Raw genomic sequence first — 18,796 nt, 5'->3', positions numbered from 1 at the left:
GTGTGTTGTGTTAGCTCCTAAGTGTGAACCGGGGGGTGTGAGCGCTGTATATTATGTGAACTCGGGAGTTGTTATGTGTTGTGTGAACGTGGGAGTGTGAGCGCTGTGTGAACTTGGGAGTTTGAGTGTTCTCTGAGCTCAGAAGTTTGAGCGCTGTGTGCGGTGAGAGCTCGGGAGAGTAAGTGCTGTATGAATTCGGGAGTGTGAGCGCTGTGTGTTGTGTAAACTCAGGAGTCGCTATGTGTTGTGTGAACTCGTGAGTGTGAGCGCTGTGTGTGACCTCGGGAGTATAATTGTGGGAGTCGTGTGTTGTGTGAACTCGGGAGTCGCTGTGTGTTGTGTCAACTCGGGAGTCGCTGTGTGTTGTGTGAAATCGGGATGTGAACGCTGTGTGTGTACTCGGTTGAATGAACGCGGGAGTAGTATGTTGTGTGAACTGTGTGTCGCTGTTCCTTGAGTGAACTCGGGAGTGTGAGCACTGTGTGTTGTGTGAAGCTGTGTGTGTTGTGTGAACTCATGAGTGTGAGCATTGTGTGAATGCGGAAGTGTGAGCACTCTCTGCTGTGTGATATCTGGAGTGTGAGCGCTATGTGTGAACTCGTCAGTGTGAGCTCCTGCTGTTGTGTGAGCCCGAGAGTGTGAGTGCTTGTGTTATGTGAAATTGGGAATGTTACTGCTGTGTGAGCTCGAGAGTGTGAGATTTTTGAGTTGTTTGAGCTCGCGAGTATGAGCGCTGTGTTAACTCAGGAATGTGAGTGCTTGGTGATATGTGAATTTGGGAGTGAGAGCGCTGTGTGTTGTGTGGTCTCGGGGGGGTGAGCGCTGTGTATTAACTTGGGAGTGTGACACGGGAGTCATTGTGTGCTGTGTGAACTCGGGATTGAGAGGTCGGGTGTCGTGATGCGATGTGTGAACTCGGGTGTGTGAGCAGTATGTGCGAACTTGGGATACGCTGTGTGTTGTGTGAACTCGCGAGTGTGAGCTCTGTGTGTTGTGTGAACTCGGGAGTCGCTGGTGTTGTGTGAACTCGTGAATGAGAGCGCTGTGTGTTATATGAATTCGGAAGTCGTTGTGTGTGAACTCGCGAGTGTGAGCGTGAGATGGGAGTGTGAGCGTAGTGTGAGCTCGGGAGTTTGAGCGCTGCGTGAGCTCGGGAGTGTGAGAGTGACTCTGGAGTGTGAGCGCTGTGTGTGAACTCGGGAGAATGAGTGCGGGTGTCATTGTGTGTTGTCTGAACTCGGGATTGTGAGCGCTGTGTGTTGTGTGAATCGCTGTGTGTTGTGTGTACTCATGAGTGTGAGCGTTGTGTGAACTCCGGAGAGTGAGCGTTTTGTGAACTCGGCAGTGTGAGCTCTTGGTGTTGTGTGAGCTCGAGAGTGTGAGTGCTTGGTGTGATGTGATCTCATGTGTGAGAGCATTGTGTGAACTCGGGAGTGTAAGCTCTGTGCCTTCTCTGATCTCGGGAGTGTGAGCGTTGTGTGTGAACTCAGCGGTGTGAGCGTTGTATGATCTGTTATCTCAGGAGTTTGAACTCTTATTGTTGCTTGAGCTCGAGAGTGTGAGCGCTTGGTGTAATGTGAACTCGGGAGTGTGAGCATTGTGTGAATTTGGGAGTGTGATCTCTTTGTTTTGTGTGAGCTTGAGAGTGTGAGCGCTGTGTGTTGTCTGAACTCGGGAGTGTGAGCACTGTGTGTGAACTTGGCCGTGTGAGCGTGGGAGCCGATGTGTGTTGTGTGAACTCAGGAGTGAGAACGCCTGAGTCATTTTGTGTTGTGTGAACTCGGGAATGTGAGCACTCGTTAGTGTGAGCGCTGTGTGTTGTGTGAAGCTGGGAGTGTGAGCACTGTGTGAACTCGGGAGTGTAGGGATTGTGTATTGCGTCAACTCGGGAGTGTGAGCGTTGTGTGTTGTGTGAACTCCAGAGTGTGAGCACACAGGTGTTTGAGCGCTGTGTGTGGTGTGAACTCGCGAGTGTGAGCACTGCGTGAAAACGGGAGTCGCTGTGCGTTGTGTGAATTCGCGAGTGTGAGGGCTGTGTGAACTCGCGAGTGTCAGCTCTGTGTGTTGTGTGAACTCGTGAGTGTGAGCACTGTGTGTTATATGAATTCTGGAGTCTTTGTGTGTGAACTCGGGAGTGTGAGTCGGGAGTGTGAGCGTAGTGTGAACTCGGGAGTGTGAGCGCTGTGTGTGAACTCGGAAGTGTTAGAGTGACTCTGTAGTGTGAGCGCTGTGTGAACTCGGGCATGTGAGTATGGAGTGAGCTCGGGAATCTGATCGTTGTGTGTGGTTTGAGCTCTAGAGTGTGAGCGCTGTGTGTGGTGTGAGCTCGGGAGTGTGAGCACTCGGGAGTGTGAGCGCTGTGTGTGAACTGGGGAGTATGAGCACGGGGGTCTTTGTGTGTTGTGTGAACTCGGGAATGTGAGCGCTGTGTGCTGTGTAAATCGTAGTGTGTTGTGTGTAATCATGAGTGTGAGCGTTGTGTGAACTCCGGAGTGTGAGCGTTTTGTGAACTCGTCAGTGTGAGCTCTTGGTGTTGTGTGAGCTCGAGAGTGTGAGTGCTGTGTGAACTCGGGAGTGTGACCGCTTGATGATATGAGAACTCGGGAGCATGAGCGCTCTGTGTTGTTTGATCTTGGGAGTGTGATCGCTTTGTGTTAACTCGGGAATGTGACATGGGAGTCGTTGTTTGTTGTGTGAACTCGGGAGTGTGAGCGCTGTGTGAACTCGGAAATTTGACCGTTGAGTGTTCTGTGAAGCACTCTGTGTTGTGTGAAATCCTGAGTGTGAACATTGTGTGAATTCCGGAGAGTGAGCGCTGTGTGAACAAAACAGTGTGAGCTCTTGGTGTTGTTTGAACTCAGGAGTGTGAGCACTGAGAGTTGTGTGAGCACGGGAGTGTTAGCGCTGTGTGTTGTGTGAAGTCAGGAGTGTTTGAGCGCTCCCTGTTTTGTGAGTTCGGGAGTGTGAACTTGGGAGTCGCTTTGTGTTGTGTGAACTCGGGAGTGACAGCGCGGGTGTCGTTATGCATTGTGTGAACTCGCTAGAGAGTGTGCTGTGTGTGAACTCGGGAGTGTGCGCGCTGTGTGTTGTGTGAACTCGGGAGTGCGAGCGCTGTGTGTTGTGTGAACTCGGGAGTGTGAGCGATGTGTTTTGTTTGAACTCGGGAATCGTTGTGTGTACTCGGGAGTGTCAGCGCGGAGTCGTTGTGTGTTGCGTGTACTCAGAAGTCGCTGTGTGTTGAGTCAATTCGGGAGTGTGAGCTCGCGAGTCGCTTTGTGTTGTGTGTTCTCGGGTGTCATTTTGTTTGAATTCGGGAGTATGAGCGTGAGTCCGGTGTGTGGGCGATGTGTGAACTTGGGAGCGTGAGCGCTGTGTGAACTCGGGATCGTGAGCATTGTTTGTGAACTCGGGAGCATGAGCGTGAGTCAGGAGTGTGAGCATTGTGCGAAATATGGAGCGTGAGCACTGTGTGAACTCGGGAGTGTGAGTGTGGTGTGAGCTCGGCAGTATGAGCGTTGTGTGTGGTGTGAGCTCTGGAGTTTGAGCGCTGTGTGTGGTGTGAGCTCGGCAGCATGAGCGCTGTGTGAGCTCAGGAGTGTGAGCACTCGGAAGTGTGAGCACTGTGTGTTGTGTGAGCACTCGGGAGTGTGAGCGCTCTGGCGTGTGAGCGCAGTGTGTTGTGTGAACTCGGGAATGCGAGCACTGTGTGTTGTGTGAGCTCAGGAGTGTGAGCGCGGGAGTCGCTATGTGTTGTGTGAATTCGGGAGTGTGAGCGCTGTGTGTTGTTGTGAACTCTGGAGTCGCTGTGTGTTGTGTGAACTCGGGTGTGAGCGCTGTGTGAACACGGGAATTGAGCGTTGAGTGTTGTGTGAAGCGTTGTGTGTGATGTGTGAAATCATGAGTCTGAGCATTGTGTGAACTCCGGAGTGTGAGTGCTTTGTGAACTCATGAGTGTGAGCTCTTGGTGTTGTGTGAGCTCGGGAGCGTGAGTGCTGTGTGTTGTGCGAACACGGGATTGTGAGCGCGCTGTGTTGTGTGAGCTCGCGATTGTGAGCTCTGCGTGTTGTGTGAACTCGCGAATGTAAAGGCGAAAGTCTTTGTGTGTTTTGTGAACTAGAAAGTCGCTGTGTGTTGTGTGTACTCGGAAGTGTGAGCTCTGTGTGTTGTGTGAGTGCTGTGTGTTGTGTGAACTCGCGAGTCGTTGTTTGTTGTATGAACTGGGGAATGTGAGCGCTGTGTGTGAAAACGGGAATATGAGCGCGGGAGTCGTGTGTTGTGTTAAATCGGGAGTGTGAGTGCTGTAAGTGAACTCGGGAGTATGAGCACGGCAGTCGTGTGTTATGAGAACTCGGGAGTGTGAGCGTTGTATGTTGTGTGAATCGCTGTGTGTTGTGCGAACTCATGAGTGTGAGCATTGTGTGAACTCGGGAGTGTGACCTCTGTGTGCTGTGTGATTGCGGGAGTGTTAGCGCTGTGTGTTGTTTGCCCACGGGAGTGTGAGGGCTGTGTGTTGTGTGAAACGGTGTGTGTTGTGTGAACTCATGAGTGTGAGTGTTGTGTGAACTCGGCAATCTGAGCTTTCTCTGCTGTGTGATCTCGGAAGTGTGAGCGCTGTGTGTGTATTCGGCAATGTGAGCTCATGGTGTTGTGTGAGCTCGAGAGTGTGAGTGTTGTTGTTATGTGAAGTTGGCAATGTGAGTGCTGTTTGAGCTCGAGACTGTGAGATTATGGTGTTGTATGAGCTCGCGAGTGTATGCGCTGTGTGAATTCAGGAATGTGAGCGCTTGGTGATAAGTGAATTTGGGAGCGTGAGTGCTGTGTTTTGTGTGATCTCGGGGGTGTGAGCGCTGTGTATGAACTTTGGAGTGTGACTCGGGAGTCGTTGTGTGTTGTGTGAACTCGGGAGTGTGAGCTCGTGCGTCGTGATATGATGTGTGACCTCGGGAGTGTGAGCATTATGTGTGCACTCGGGGTCCGCTGTGTGTTGTGTGAACCCGTGAGCATGAGCGTTGTGTTTTGTGTGAATTCGGGAGTGTGAGCGCTGTGTATTGTGTGACCTCAGGAGTGTGAGCGCTGTATGTGAACTCGGCGGTGTGAGCGTTGTTTGTTGTGTTAACTCAGGAGTATGAGCTCTTAGTGTTCCGTGAGCTCGAGAGTGTGAGCAATTGGTGTAATGTAAAATCGGGAGTGTGACCATTGTTTGAATTTGGGAGTGTGAGCTCTTTGTTTTGTGTCAGCTTGAGTGTGTGAGCGCTCTGTGTTGTGTGAACTCGGGAGTGTGAACACTGTGCGTGAACTTGGGAGTATGAGCGCACGAGTCGATTTGTGTTGTGTGAAATCTGGAGTGAGAACGCGGGAGTCACTTTGTGTTGTGTGAACTCGGGAGTGTGAGCACTCGGGAGTGTGAGCGCCGTGTGTAGTGTGACCACGGGAGTGTGAGCGCTGTGTTTTGCGTGAAACGGTGTATGTTGTGTGAACTCATGAGTGTGAGCATTGTGTGAACTCGGGAGTGTGAGCTCTCTTTGCTGTGTGATCTCGGGAGTGAAAGCGCTGCGTGTGAACTCCGCAGTGTGAGCTCATGGTGTTGTATGAGATCGAGAGTGTGAGTGCGTGGTGTTATGAGAAGTTAGCAACGTGAGTGCTGTGTGAGCTCGAGAGTGTGAGATCTTGGTGTTGTGTGAGCTCGCGAGTGTGAGTGCTGTGTGAACTCAGGAATGTGAGCGCTTCTTGATATGTGAATTTTGGAGAATGAGCGCTGTCTGTAGTGTGAGCTCGGCAGTGTGAGCGCTGTGTGTTGTGTGAGCACTCGGGAGTGTGAGCGTTCGGGAGTGTGAGCGCTGTGTGTTGTGTGAACTCGGGAGTGCGATCGCTGTGTTTTGTGTGAGCTCGGGAATGTGAGCGAAGTGTTTTGTTTGAACACGGGAGTCGTTGTGTGTACTCGGGAGTGTGAGCGCGGAGTCGTTGTGTGTTGTGTGTGCTCAGCAGTCGCTGTGTGTTGAGTCAATTCGGGAGTGTGAGCTCGGGAGTCGCTTTGTGTTGTGTGAACTCAGGAGTCGTAGTGTGCTGCGTGAACTCGTGAGTGTTAGCGCTGTTTGTTATGTGAACTCGGGTGACATTTGGTGTGAATTCGGGAGTGTGAGCGTTGTGTGAACCTGAGACCGTGAGCACTGTGTGAACTTGGGATCGTGAGCGCTGTTTGTGAACTCGGGAGCGTGTGCTTGAGTCAGGAGTGTGAGCGTTGTGTGTGGTGTGAGCTCTGGAGTGTGAGCGCTGTGTGTGATGTGAGCTCGGCAGCGTCAGCGCTTTGTGAGCTCAGGAGTTTGAGCACTCGGGAGTGTGATCTCGGGCGTGTGAGCGCTGTGTGTTGTGTGAACTCGGGAATGCGAGTGCTGTGTGTTGTGTGAGCTCGGGAGTGTGAGCGTGAGAGTCGTTGTGTGTTTGTGATTCGGGAGTGCTGTGTGTTCTGTCAATTCGGGAGTGTGAGCGCGGGAGTCTCTATGTGTTGTGTGCATTCCGGAGTGTGAGCGCTGTGTGCTGTTGTGAACTCGGGAGTCGCTGTGTGTTGTGTGAACTCGGGTGTGAGCGCTGTGTGAACTCGGAAATTGAGCGTTGAGTGTTGTGTGAAGCACTGTGTGTTGTGTGAACTCATGAGTGTGAGCATTGTGTGAACTCCGGAGTGTGAGTGCTGTGTGTTCTTTGAACTCGGGATTGTGAGCGCGCTGTGTTGTGTGAGCTCGGGATTGTGCGCTCTGCGTGTTTTCTGAACTCGCAAATGTGAAGGCGAGAGTCTTTGTGTGTTTTGTTAATATGGGAGTCGCTGTGTGTTGTTTGTACTAGGAAATGTGAGCTCTGTGTGTTGTGTGAGCTCGGGACTGTGAGCACGCGCGTGTGTGAGCGCTGTGTGCTGTATGAACTTGCGAGTCGTTGTGTGTTGTTTGAACTCGGGAGTGTGAGCGCTGTGTGTGAACTCGGGAATTTGAGCGCGAGAGTCGTTGTGTGTTGTGTGAGCTCGTGAGTGTGAGCACTCTGTGTATTGTGAACTCCGGAGTCGCTGTGTGTTGTGTGAACCCGGGATTGTGAGCAATGTGTGTAGTGTGAACTCGGGAGTCGCTATGTGTTGTGTGAACTCGGGAGTCGCTGTGAGTTGTGTGAACTCGGGAGTGTGAGCGCTGTGTGAACTCGGAGGTTTGAGCGTTGAGTGTAGGTGTGATGCGCTGTGTGTTGTGTGAATTCATAAGTGTGAGCATTGTGTGAACTCGGGGAGTGTGTGCATTGTGTGAAGTCATGAGTGTGAGATCTTGGTGTTGTTTGAGCTCACGAATATGAGCGCTGTATGATGTTTGACCTCGGGGGTATGAGCGCTGTGTGTTTTGTGAACTCGGGAATGTGAGCGTTGTGTATTGTGTGAGCTCGGGAGTGTGAGCTCAGTGTGTTATGTGAATTCATGAGTTTGAGTACATGGTGTTGTGTAAACTCGGGAGTGTGAGCACTGTGTATTATGTGAACTTGGGAGTGTGAGCTCTGTGTGTTGTGTGAACTCAGGAGTGTGAGTGCTCTGTGTTGTGTGAACTTGGCAGTGTGAGCTATGTGTGTTGTGTGAACTCGGGAGTCGCTGTGTGTTGTGTGAACTCGGGTGTGAGCGCAGTGTGAACTCGGAAATTGAGCGTTGAGTGTTGTGTGAAGCACGGTGTGTTGTGTGAACTTATGAGTGTGAGCATTGTGTGAACTCCGGAGTGTGAGTGCTGTGTGTTCTTTGAACTCGGGATTGTGAGCGCGCTGTGTTGTGTGAGCTCGGGATTGTGAGCTCAGCGTGTTCTGTGAACTCGCGAATGTGAAGGCGAGAATCTTTGTGTGTTTTGTTAATTTGGGAGTCGCTGTGTGTTGTTTGTACTCGGAAGTGTGAGCTCTGTGTGTTGTGTGAGTACGGGACTGTGAGCACGCGGGAGTGTGAGCGCTGTGTGTTGTATGAACTTGCGAGTCGTTGTGTGTTGTGTAAACTCGGGAGTGTGAGCGCTGTGTGTGAAGTCGGGTGTATGAGTGCGGGAGTCGTTGTGTGTTGTGTGAACACGTGAGTGTGAGCGCTGTGTGCTTTTTGAAGCGTTGTGTGTTGTGTGAACTCATGAGTGTGAGCATTGTGTGAACTCCGAATTATGAGCTCTGTGTGCTGTGTGATCTCAGGAGTGTGAGCGCTGTGTGTGAACTCGTCAGTGTGAGCTCTTGGTGTTGTGTGAGCTCGAGAGTGTGAGTGCTTGGTGTTATTTGAGCGCGGGAATGTTAGGACATGTGTGAACTCGAGAGTGTGAGTGCTTGGTGTTGTGTGAGCTCGAGAGTGTGAGCGCTGTGTGAACTCGGGATTGCGAGCGTTTGGTAATATGTGAACTCGGTAGCGTGAGCGCTTTGTTCTGTGTGATCTCGGGAGTGTGAGCTCTGTGCGAATTACGAAACTTGAGCATTGAGAGTTGTGTGAACTCATCAGTGTGAGCGTTGTGTGAACTCCAGTGTGTGAGCAATTTGTGTTGTGTGAACTCGGGAGTGTGTGCACTTTGTTGTGAACTCGGGTGTATGAGCGCGGGAGTCGATGTTTGTTGTAGAACTCGGGAATGAGAACGCGGGAGTCGCTGTGTGTTGTGTGAACGGGTTTGTGAGCGCTGTTTGTGAACTCGGGAGTCGCTGTGTGTTGTGTGAAATCGTGAGTGTGAGCACTGCGTGTGAACTCGGGCGAGTGAGCGCGGGAGTCGTTGTGCGTTGTGTGAACTCGGGTGTGTGAACGATGTGTGAACTCGGGAGTTTGAGCGTGGCGTGAGCTCAGGATAGTGAGCACTGTATCTGGTGTGAGCTCGGGAGTGTGAGCGCTCTGTGAACTCGGGAGTCGCTGTGTGTTGTGTGAACTCGGGAGTGTGAGCGCTGTGTGAACTCGGGAGTTTGAGTGTTCTCTGAGCTCAGAAGTTTGAGCGCTATGTGCGGTGAGAGCTCGGGAGAGTGAGTGCTGTGTGAATTCGGGAGTGTGAGCACTGTGTGAACTCGGGAGTCGCTGTGCGTTGTGTGAACTCGGGAGTGTGAGCGCTGTGTGAACTCGGGAGTTTGAGTGTTCTGTGAGCTCAGAAGTTTGAGCGCTGTGTGCGGTGAGAGCTCGGGAGAGTGAGTGCTGTGTGAATTCGGGAGTGTGAGCACTGTGTGCAGTCGGGAGTCGCTGTGCGTTGTGTGAATTCGCGAGTGTGAGGGCTGTGTGAACTCGCGAGTGTCAGCTCTGTGTGTTGTGTGAACTCTGGAGTCGTTGTGTGTTGTGTGAACTCGTGAGTGTGAGCGCTGTGTGTTATATGGATTCGGGAGTCGTTGTGTGTGAACTCGGGAGTGTGAGTGTGAGTCGGGAGTGTGAGCGTAGTGTGAACTCAGGAGTGTGAGCGCTGTGTGTGAATTCGGAAGTGTGAGAGTGACTCTAGAGTATGAGCGCTGTTTGAACTCGGGTATGTGAGTGTGGAGTGAGCTCGGGAATCTGATCGTTGTGTGTCGTGTGAGATCTAGAGTGTGAGCGCTGTGTGTGGTGTGAGCTCGGGAGTTTGTGCGCTGTGTGAGCTCGGGAGGGTGAGCACTCGGGAGTGTGAGCGCTGTGTGTAAACTGGGGAGAAAGAGGGCGGGAGTCGTTGTGTGTTGTGTAAACTTGGGAATGTGAGCGCTGTGTGTGAACTCTGGAGTATGAGCACGGGTGTCATTGTGTGTCGTGTGAACTCGGGAATGTGAGCGCTGTGTGTTGTGTGAATCGCTGTGTGTTGTGTGTACTCATGAGTCTGAGCGTTGTGTGAACTCCGGAGACTGAGCGTTTAGTGAACTCGGCAGTGAGAGCTCTTGGTGTTGTGTGAGCTCGAGAGTGAGAGTGCTTGGTGTGATGTGACATCGGGAATGTGAGCGCTGTGTGATCTCGAGAGTGTGAGTGCTGTGTGAACTCGGGAGTGTGAGCGCTTGATGATATGAGAAGTCGGGAGCATGAGCGCTGTGTGTTGTGTGATCTTGGGAGTGTGATCGCTTTGTGTTAACTCGGGAATGTGACGTGGGAGTCGTTGTTTGTTGTGTGAAGTCGGGAGTGTGAGCGCTGTGTGAACTCGGAAATTTGAGCGTTGAGTGTTCTGTGAAGCACTCTGTGTTGTGTGAACTCCTGAGTGTGAAAATTGTGTGACATCCGGAGAGTGAGCGCTGTGTAAACTAATGAGTGTGAGATCTTGGTGTTGTTTGAGCTCAGGAGTATGAGCACTGAGAGTTGTGTGAGAACGGGTGTGTAGTGTGAAGTCAGGAGTGTTTGAGCGCTCCGTGTTGTGTGAGTTCGGCAGTGTGAACTTGGGAGTCGCTTTGTGTTGTGTGAACTCGGGAGTGACAGCGCGGGAGTCGTTATGCGTTGTGTGAACTCGCTAGAGAGTGTGCTGTGTGTGAACTCGGGAGTGTGCGCGCTGTGTGTGGTGTGAGCTCGGGAATAATTTTGTTTGAATTCGGGTGTGTGAGTGTGAGTCGGGAGTGTGAGCGTTGTGTGAACTCGGGAGTGTGAGCGCTTTGTGAACTCGGGATCGTCAGCATTGTTTGTGAACTCGGGAGCGTGAGCGTGAGTCAGAAGTCTGAGCATTGTCTGAACTCGGAAGTGTGAGCACTGTGTGTTCTCGGGTGTCATTTTGTGTGAATTCGGGAGTGTGAGCGTGAGTCGGGAGTCTGGGCGATGTGTGAAGTTGGGAGCGTGAGCGCTGTGTGAACTCGGGATCGTGAGCATTGTTTGTGAACTCGGGAGCATGAGCGTGAGTCAGGAGTGTGAGCATTGTGCGAAATCTGGAGCGTGAGCGCTGTGTGAACTCGGGAGTGTGAGTGTGGTGTGAGCTCTGGAGTTTGAGCGCTGTGTGTGGTGTGAGCTCGGCAGAATGAGCAATGTGTGAGCTCAGCAGTGTGAGCACTCGGAAGTGTGAGCACTGTGTGTTGTGTGAGCACTCGGGAGTGTGAGCGCTCGGGCGTGTGAGCGCTGTGTCTTGTGTGAACTCGGGAGTGCGAGCACTGTGTGTTGTGTGAGCTCAGGATTGTGAGCGCGGGAGTCGCTATGTGTTGTGTGAATTCGGGAGTGTGAGCGCTGTGCGTTGTTGTGAACTCTGGAGTCGCTGTGTGTTGTGTGAACTCGGGTGTGAGCGCTGTGTGAACTCGGAAATTGAGCGTTGAGTGTTGTGTTATGCGCTGTCTGTGATGTGTGAACTCATGAGTGTGAGCATTGTGTGAACTCCGGAGTGTGAGTGCTGTGTGAACTCATGAGTGTGAGCTCTTGGTGTTTTGTGAGCTCGGGAGCGTGAGTGCTGTGTGTTGTGCGAACTCGGGATTGTGAGCGCTCTCTGTTGTGTGAGCTCGCGATTGTGAGCTCTGCGTGTTGTGTGAACTCGCGAATGTAAAGGCGAGAGTCTTTGGGTGTTTTGTGAACTAGGGAGTCGCTGTGTGTTGTGTGATCTCGGAAGTGTGAGCGCTGGGTGTGAACTCGGCAATGTGAGCTCATGGTGTTGTGTGAGCTCGAGTCTGAGTATTTGTTGTTTAGTGAAGTTGACAATGTGAGTGCTGTGTGAGCTCGAGAGTGTGAGATTATGTTGTTGTATGAGCTCGCGAGTGTGTGCGCTGTGTGAACTCAGGAATGTGAGCGCTTAGTGATATGTGAATTTGGGAGAGTGAGCCCTGTGTTTTGTGTGATCTCGGGGGTGTAAGCGCTGTGTATGAACTTTGGAGTGTGACTCGGGAGACGTTGTGTGTTGTGTGAACTCTGGAGTGTGTGCTGGGGCGTCGTGATGTGATGTGTGAACTCGGGAGTGTGAGCATTATGTGTGAACTCGGGGTCCGCTGTGTGTTGTGTGAACCCGTGAGCATGAGCGCTGTGTGTTGTGTGAATTCGGGAGTGTGAGCGCTGTGTGTGAACTCGGCGGTGTGAGCGTTGTTTGTTGTGTTAACTCAGGAGTATGAGCTCTTAGTGTTCCGTGAGCTCGAGAGTGTGAGCGATTGAGTGTAATGTAAAATCGGGAGTGTGACCATTGTTTGAATTTGGTAGTGTGAGCTCTTTGTTTTGTGTGAGCTTGACAGTGTGAGCGCTGTGTGTTATGTGAACTCCGGAGTGTGAGCTCGGGCGTCGTGATGTGATTTGTGAATTCGGGAGTGTGAGCATTATGTGTGAACTCGGGGTCTGCTGTGTGTTGTGTGAACCCGTGAGCATGAGCGCTGTGTGTTGTGTGAATTCGGGAGTGTGTGCGCTGTGTATTGTGTGACCTCAGGAGTGTGATCGCTGTGTGTGAACTCGGCGGTGTGAGCGTTGTTTGTTGTGTTAACTCAGGAGCATGAGCTCTTAGTGTTCCGTGAGCTCGAGAGTTTGAGCGATTGGTGTAATGTAAAATCGGGAGTGTGACCATTGTTTGAATTTGGGAGTGTGAGCTCTTTGTTTTGTGTGAGCTTGACAGTGTGAGCGCTGTGTGTTGTGTGAACTCGGGAGTGTGAACACTGTGTGAACTTGGGAGTATGAGCGCACGAGTCGATGTGTGCTGTGTGAAATCTGGAGTGAGAACGCGGGAGTCAATTTTTGTTGTGTGAACTCGGGAGTGTGAGCGCTCGGGAGTGTGAGTGCTGTGTGTTGTGTGACCACGGGAGTGTGAGCGCTGTGTGTTGCGTGAAACGGTGTATGTTGTATGAACTCATGAGTGTGAGCATTGTGTGAACTCGGGAGTGTGAGCTTTCTCTGCTGTGTGATCTCGGGAGTGAAGGCGCTGTGTGTGAACTCCGCAGTGTGAGCTCATGGTGTTGTATGAGATCGAGAGTGTGAGTGCGTGGTGTTATGAGAAGTTAGCAATGTGAGTGCTGTGTGAGCTCGAGAGTGTGAGATCATGGAGTTGTGTGAGCTCGCGAGTGTGAGCGCTGTGTGAACTCAGGAATGTGAGCGCTTCGTGATATGTGAATTTTGGAGTATGAGCGCTGTGTGTTGTGTGAATCGGTGTGTGTTGTGTGAACTCATGAGTGTGAGCATTGTGTGAACTCCGGAGAGTGAGCGTTGTGTGAACTCGGCAGTGTGAGCTCTTGGTGATGTGTGAGCTCGAGAGTGTGAGTGCTTGGTGTTATGTGAACTCGGGAATGTGAGCGCTGTGTGATCTCGAGACTGTGAGTGCAGTGTGAACTCGTGAGTGTGAGCGCTTGGTGATATGAGAACTCTGGAGCATGAGCACTGTGTGTTGTGTGATCTTGGGAGTCTGATCGCTGTGTGTGAACTCGGGAATGTGACGTGGGAGTCGTTGTTTGTTGTGCGAACTCGGGAGTGAGAGCGCTGTGTGAACTCGGAAATTTGAGCGTTGAGTGTTCTGTGAAGCACTCTGTGTTGTGTGATCTCCTGAGTGTGAACATTGTGTGAACTCCGGAGAGTGAGCGCTGTATGAACTAATGAGTGTGAGCTCTTGGTGTTGTATGAGCTCAGGAGTGTGAGCGCTGAGAGTTGTGTGAGCTCGGGAGTGTTAGCGCTGTGTGTTGTATGAACTCAGGAGTGTTTGAGCGCTCCGTGTTGTGTGAGATCGAGAGTGTGAACTTGGGAGTTGCTTTTGTTGTGTGAACTCGGGAGTGACAGCGCGGGTGTCGTTATGCGTTGTGTGAACTCGCTAGAGAGTGTGCTGTGTGTGAACTCGGGAGTGTGCGCGCTGTGTGTTGTGTGAACTCGGGAGTGCGAGCGCTGTGTGTTGTGTGAACTCGGGAGTGTGAGCGATGTGTTTTGTTTGAACTCGGGAATCGTTGTGTGTACTCGGGAGTGTCAGCGCGGAGTCGTTGTGTGTTGCGTGTACTCAGAAGTCGCTGTGTGTTGAGTCAATTCGGGAGTGTGAGCTCGCGAGTCGCTTTGTGCTGTGTGTTCTCGGGTGTCATTTTGTTTGAATTCGGGAGTATGAGCGTGAGTCCGGTGTGTGGGCGATGTGTGAACTTGGGAGCGTGAGCGCTGTGTGAACTCGGGATCGTGAGCATTGTTTGTGAACTCGGGAGCATGAGCGTGAGTCAGGAGTGTGAGCATTGTGCGAAATATGGAGCGTGAGCACTGTGTGAACTCGGCAGTGTGAGTGTGGTGTGAGCTCGGCAGTATGAGCGTTGTGTGTGGTGTGAGCTCTGGAGTTTGAGCGCTGTGTGTGGTGTGAGCTCGGCAGCATGAGCGCTGTGTGAGCTCAGGAGTGTGAGCACTCGGGAGTGTGAGCACTGTGTGTTGTGTGAGCACTCGGGAGTGTCAGCGCTCGGGCATGTTAGCGCTGTGTCTTGTGTGAACTCGGGAGTGCGAGCACTGTGTGTTGTGTGAGCTCAGGAGTGTGAGCGCGAGAGTCGTTGTATGTTGTGTGAATTAGGGAGTGCTGTGTGTTGAGTCAATTCGGGAGTGTGAGATCGGGAGTCGCTTTGTGTTGTGTGTTCTCGGGTGTCATTTTGCGTGAATTCAGGAGTGTGAGCGTGAGTCGGGAGTGTGGGCGATGTGTGAACTTGGGAGCGTGAGCCCTGTGTGAACTCGGGATCGTGAGCATTGTTTGTGAACTCCGGAGCATGAGCGTGAGTCAGGAGTGCGAGCATTGTGCGAAATCTGGAGCGTTAGCGCTGTGTGAACTCGGGAGTGTGAGTGTGGTGTGAGCTCGGCAGTGTGAGCGTTGTGTGTGGTATGAGCTCTGTAGTTTGAGCGCTGTGTGTGGTGTGAGCTCGGCAGCATGAGCGCTGTGTGAGCTCAGGAGTGTGAGCACTCGGAAGTGTGAGCACTGTGTGTTGTGTGAGCACTCGGGAGTGTGAGCGCTCTGGCGTGTGAGCGCAGTGTGTTGTGTGAACTCGGGAATGCGAGCACTGTGTGTTGTGTGAGCTCATGAGTGTGAGCGCGGGAGTCGCTATGTGTTGTGTGAATTCGGGAGTGTGAGCGCTGTGTGTTGTTGTGAACTCTGGAGTCGCTGTGTGTTGTGTGAACTCGGGTGTGAGCGCTGTGTGAACACGGGAATTGAGCGTTGAGTGTTGTGTGAAGCGTTGTGTGTGATGTGTGAAATCATGAGTGTGAGCATTGTGTGAACTCCGGAGTGTGAGTGCTTTGTGAACTCATGAGTGTGAGCTCTTGGTGTTGTGTGAGCTCGGGAGCGTGAGTGCTGTGTGTTGTGCGAACACGGGATTGTGAGCGCGCTGTGTTGTGTGAGCTCGCGATTGTGAGCTCTGCGTGTTGTGTGAACTCGCGAATGTAAAGGCGAAAGTCTTTGTGTGTTTTGTGAACTAGAAAGTCGCTGTGTGTTGTGTGTACTCGGAAGTGTGAGCTCTGTGTGTTGTGTGAGTGCTGTGTGTTGTGTGAACTCGCGAGTCGTTGTTTGTTGTATGAACTGGGGAATGTGAGCGCTGTGTGTGAAAACGGGAATATGAGCGCGGGAGTCGTGTGTTGTGTTAAATCGGGAGTGTGAGTGCTGTAAGTGAACTCGGGAGTATGAGCACGGCAGTCGTGTGTTTTGAGAACTCGGGAGTGTGAGCGTTGTATGTTGTGTGAATCGCTGTGTGTTGTGCGAACTCATGAGTGTGAGCATTGTGTGAACTCGGGAGTGTGACCTCTGTGTGCTGTGTGATTGCGGGAGTGTTAGCGCTGTGTGTTGTTTGCCCACGGGAGTGTGAGGGCTGTGTGTTGTGTGAAACGGTGTGTGTTGTGTGAACTCATGAGTGTGAGCGTTGTGTGAACTCGGCAGTCTGAGCTTTCTCTGCTGTGTGATCTCGGAAGTGTGAGCGCTGTGTGTGTATTCGGCAATGTGAGCTCATGGTGTTGTGTGAGCTCGAGAGTGTGAGTGTTGTTGTTATGTGAAGTTGGCAATGTGAGTGCTGTTTGAGCTCGAGACTGTGAGATTATGGTGTTGTATGAGCTCGCGAGTGTATGCGCTGTGTGAATTCAGGAATGTGAGCGCTTGGTGATAAGTGAATTTGGGAGCGTGAGTGCTGTGTTTTGTGTGATCTCGGGGGTGTGAGCGCTGTGTATGAACTTTGGAGTGTGACTCGGGAGTCGTTGTGTGTTGTGTGAACTCGGGAGTGTGAGCTCGTGCGTCGTGATATGATGTGTGACCTCGGGAGTGTGAGCATTATGTGTGAACTCGGGGTCCGCTGTGTGTTGTGTGAACCCGTGAGCATGAGCGTTGTGTTTTGTGTGAATTCGGGAGTGTGAGCGCTGTGTATTGTGTGACCTCAGGAGTGTGAGCGCTGTATGTGAACTCGGCGGTGTGAGCGTTGTTTGTTGTGTTAACTCAGGAGTATGAGCTCTTAGTGTTCCGTGAGCTCGAGAGTGTGAGCGATTGGTGTAATGTAAAATCGGGAGTGTGACCATTGTTTGAATTTGGGAGTGTGAGCTCTTTGTTTTGTGTCAGCTTGACAGTGTGAGCGCTCTGTGTTGTGTGAACTCGGGAGTGTGAACACTGTGCGTGAACTTGGGAGTATGAGCGCACGAGTCGATTTGTGTTGTGTGAAATCTGGAGTGAGAACGCGGGAGTCACTTTGTGTTGTGTGAACTCGGGAGTGTGAGCACTCGGGAGTGTGAGCGCCGTGTGTAGTGTGACCACGGGAGTGTGAGCGCTGTGTTTTGCGTGAAACGGTGTATGTTGTTTGAACTCATGAGTGTGAGCATTGTGTGAACTCGGGAGTGTGAGCTCTCTTTGCTGTGTGATCTCGGGAGTGAAAGCGCTGTGTGTGAACTCCACAGTGTGAGCTCATGGTGTTGTATGAGATCGAGAGTGTGAGTGCGTGGTGTTATGAGAAGTTAGCAACGTGAGTGCTGTGTGAGCTCGAGAGTGTGAGATCTTGGTGTTGTGTGAGCTCGCGAGTGTGAGCGCTGTGTGAACTCAGGAATGTGAGCGCTTCTTGATATGTGAATTTTGGAGAATGAGCGCTGTCTGTAGTGTGAGCTCGGCAGTGTGAGCGCTGTGTGTTGTGTGAGCACTCGGGAGTGTGAGCGTTCGGGAGTGTGAGCGCTGTGTGTTGTGTGAACTCGGGAGTGCGATCGCTGTGTTTTGTGTGAGCTCGGGAATGTGAGCGAAGTGTTTTGTTTGAACACGGGAGTCATTGTGTGTACTCGGGAGTGTGAGCGCGGAGTCGTTGTGTGTTGTGTGTGCTCAGCAGTCACTGTGTGTTGAGTCAATTCGGGAGTGTGAGCTCGGGAGTCGCTTTGTGTTGTGTGAACTCAGGAGTCGTAGTGTGCTGCGTGAACTCGTGAGTGTTAGCGCTGTTTGTTATGTGAACTCGGGTGACATTTGGTGTGAATTCGGGAGTGTGAGCGTTGTGTGAACCTGAGACCGTGAGCGCTGTGTGAACTTGGGATCGTGAGCGCTGTTTGTGAACTCTGGAGCGTGTGCTTGAGTCAGGAGTGTGAGCGTTGTGTGTGGTGTGAGCTCTGGAGTGTGAGCGCTGTGTGTGATGTGAGCTCGGCAGCGTCAGCGCTTTGTGAGCTCAGGAGTTTGAGCACTCGGGAGTGTGATCTCGGGCGTGTGAGCGCTGTGTGTTGTGTGAACTCGGGAATGCGAGCGCTGTGTGTTGTGTGAGCTCGGGAGTGTGAGCGTGAGAGTCGTTGTGTGTTTGTGATTCGGGAGTGCTGTGTGTTCTGTCAATTCGGGAGTGTGAGCGCGGGAGTCTCTATGTGTTGTGTGCATTCCGGAGTGTGAGCGCTGTGTGCTGTTGTGAACTCGGGAGTCGCTGTGTGTTGTGTGAACTCGGGTGTGAGCGCTGTGTGAACTCGGAAATTGAGCGTTGAGTGTTGTGTGAAGCACTGTGTGTTGTGTGAACTCATGAGTGTGAGCATTGTGTGAACTCCGGAGTGTGAGTGCTGTGTGTTCTTTGAACTCGGGATTGTGAGCGCGCTGTGTTGTGTGAGCTCGGGATTGTGCGCTCTGCGTGTTTTCTGAACTCGCAAATGTGAAGGCGAGAGTCTTTGTGTGTTTTGTTAATATGGGAGTCGCTGTGTGTTGTTTGTACTAGGAAATGTGAGCTCTGTGTGTTGTGTGAGCTCGGGACTGTGAGCACGCGCGTGTGTGAGCGCTGTGTGCTGTATGAACTTGCGAGTCGTTGTGTGTTGTTTGAACTCGGGAGTGTGAGCGCTGTGTGTGAACTCGGGAATTTGAGCGCGAGAGTCGTTGTGTGTTGTGTGAGCTCGTGAGTGTGAGCACTCTGTGTATTGTGAACTCCGGAGTCGCTGTGTGTTGTGTGAACCCGGGATTGTGAGCACTGTGTGTAGTGTGAACTCGGGAGTCGCTATGTGTTGTGTGAACTCGGGAGTCGCTGTGAGTTGTGTGAACTCGGGAGTGTGAGCGCTGTGTGAACTCGGAGGTTTGAGCGTTGAGTGTAGGTGTGATGCGCTGTGTGTTGTGTGAATTCATAAGTGTGAGCATTGTGTGAACTCGGGGAGTGTGTGCATTGTGTGAAGTCATGAGTGTGAGATCTTGGTGTTGTTTGAGCTCACGAATGTGAGCGCTGTATGATGTTTGACCTCGGGGGTATGAGCGCTGTGTGTTTTGTGAACTCGGGAATGTGAGCGTTGTGTATTGTGTGAGCTCGGGAGTGTGAGCTCAGTGTGTTATGTGAATTCATGAGTTTGAGTACATGGTGTTGTGTAAACTCGGGAGTGTGAGCACTGTGTATTATGTGAACTTGGGAGTGTGAGCTCTGTGTGTTGTGTGAACTCAGGAGTGTGAGTGCTCTGTGTTGTGTGAACTTGGCAGTGTGAGCTATGTGTGTTGTGTGAACTCGGGAGTCGCTGTGTGTTGTGTGAACTCGGGTGTGAGCGCAGTGTGAACTCGGAAATTGAGCG

This window comes from Pristiophorus japonicus, chromosome Y (assembly GCF_044704955.1).
Source record: "Pristiophorus japonicus isolate sPriJap1 chromosome Y, sPriJap1.hap1, whole genome shotgun sequence".
NCBI classification, from domain to species: Eukaryota; Metazoa; Chordata; class Chondrichthyes; family Pristiophoridae; genus Pristiophorus; species Pristiophorus japonicus.
This window is presented reverse-complemented; position numbering follows the sequence as displayed.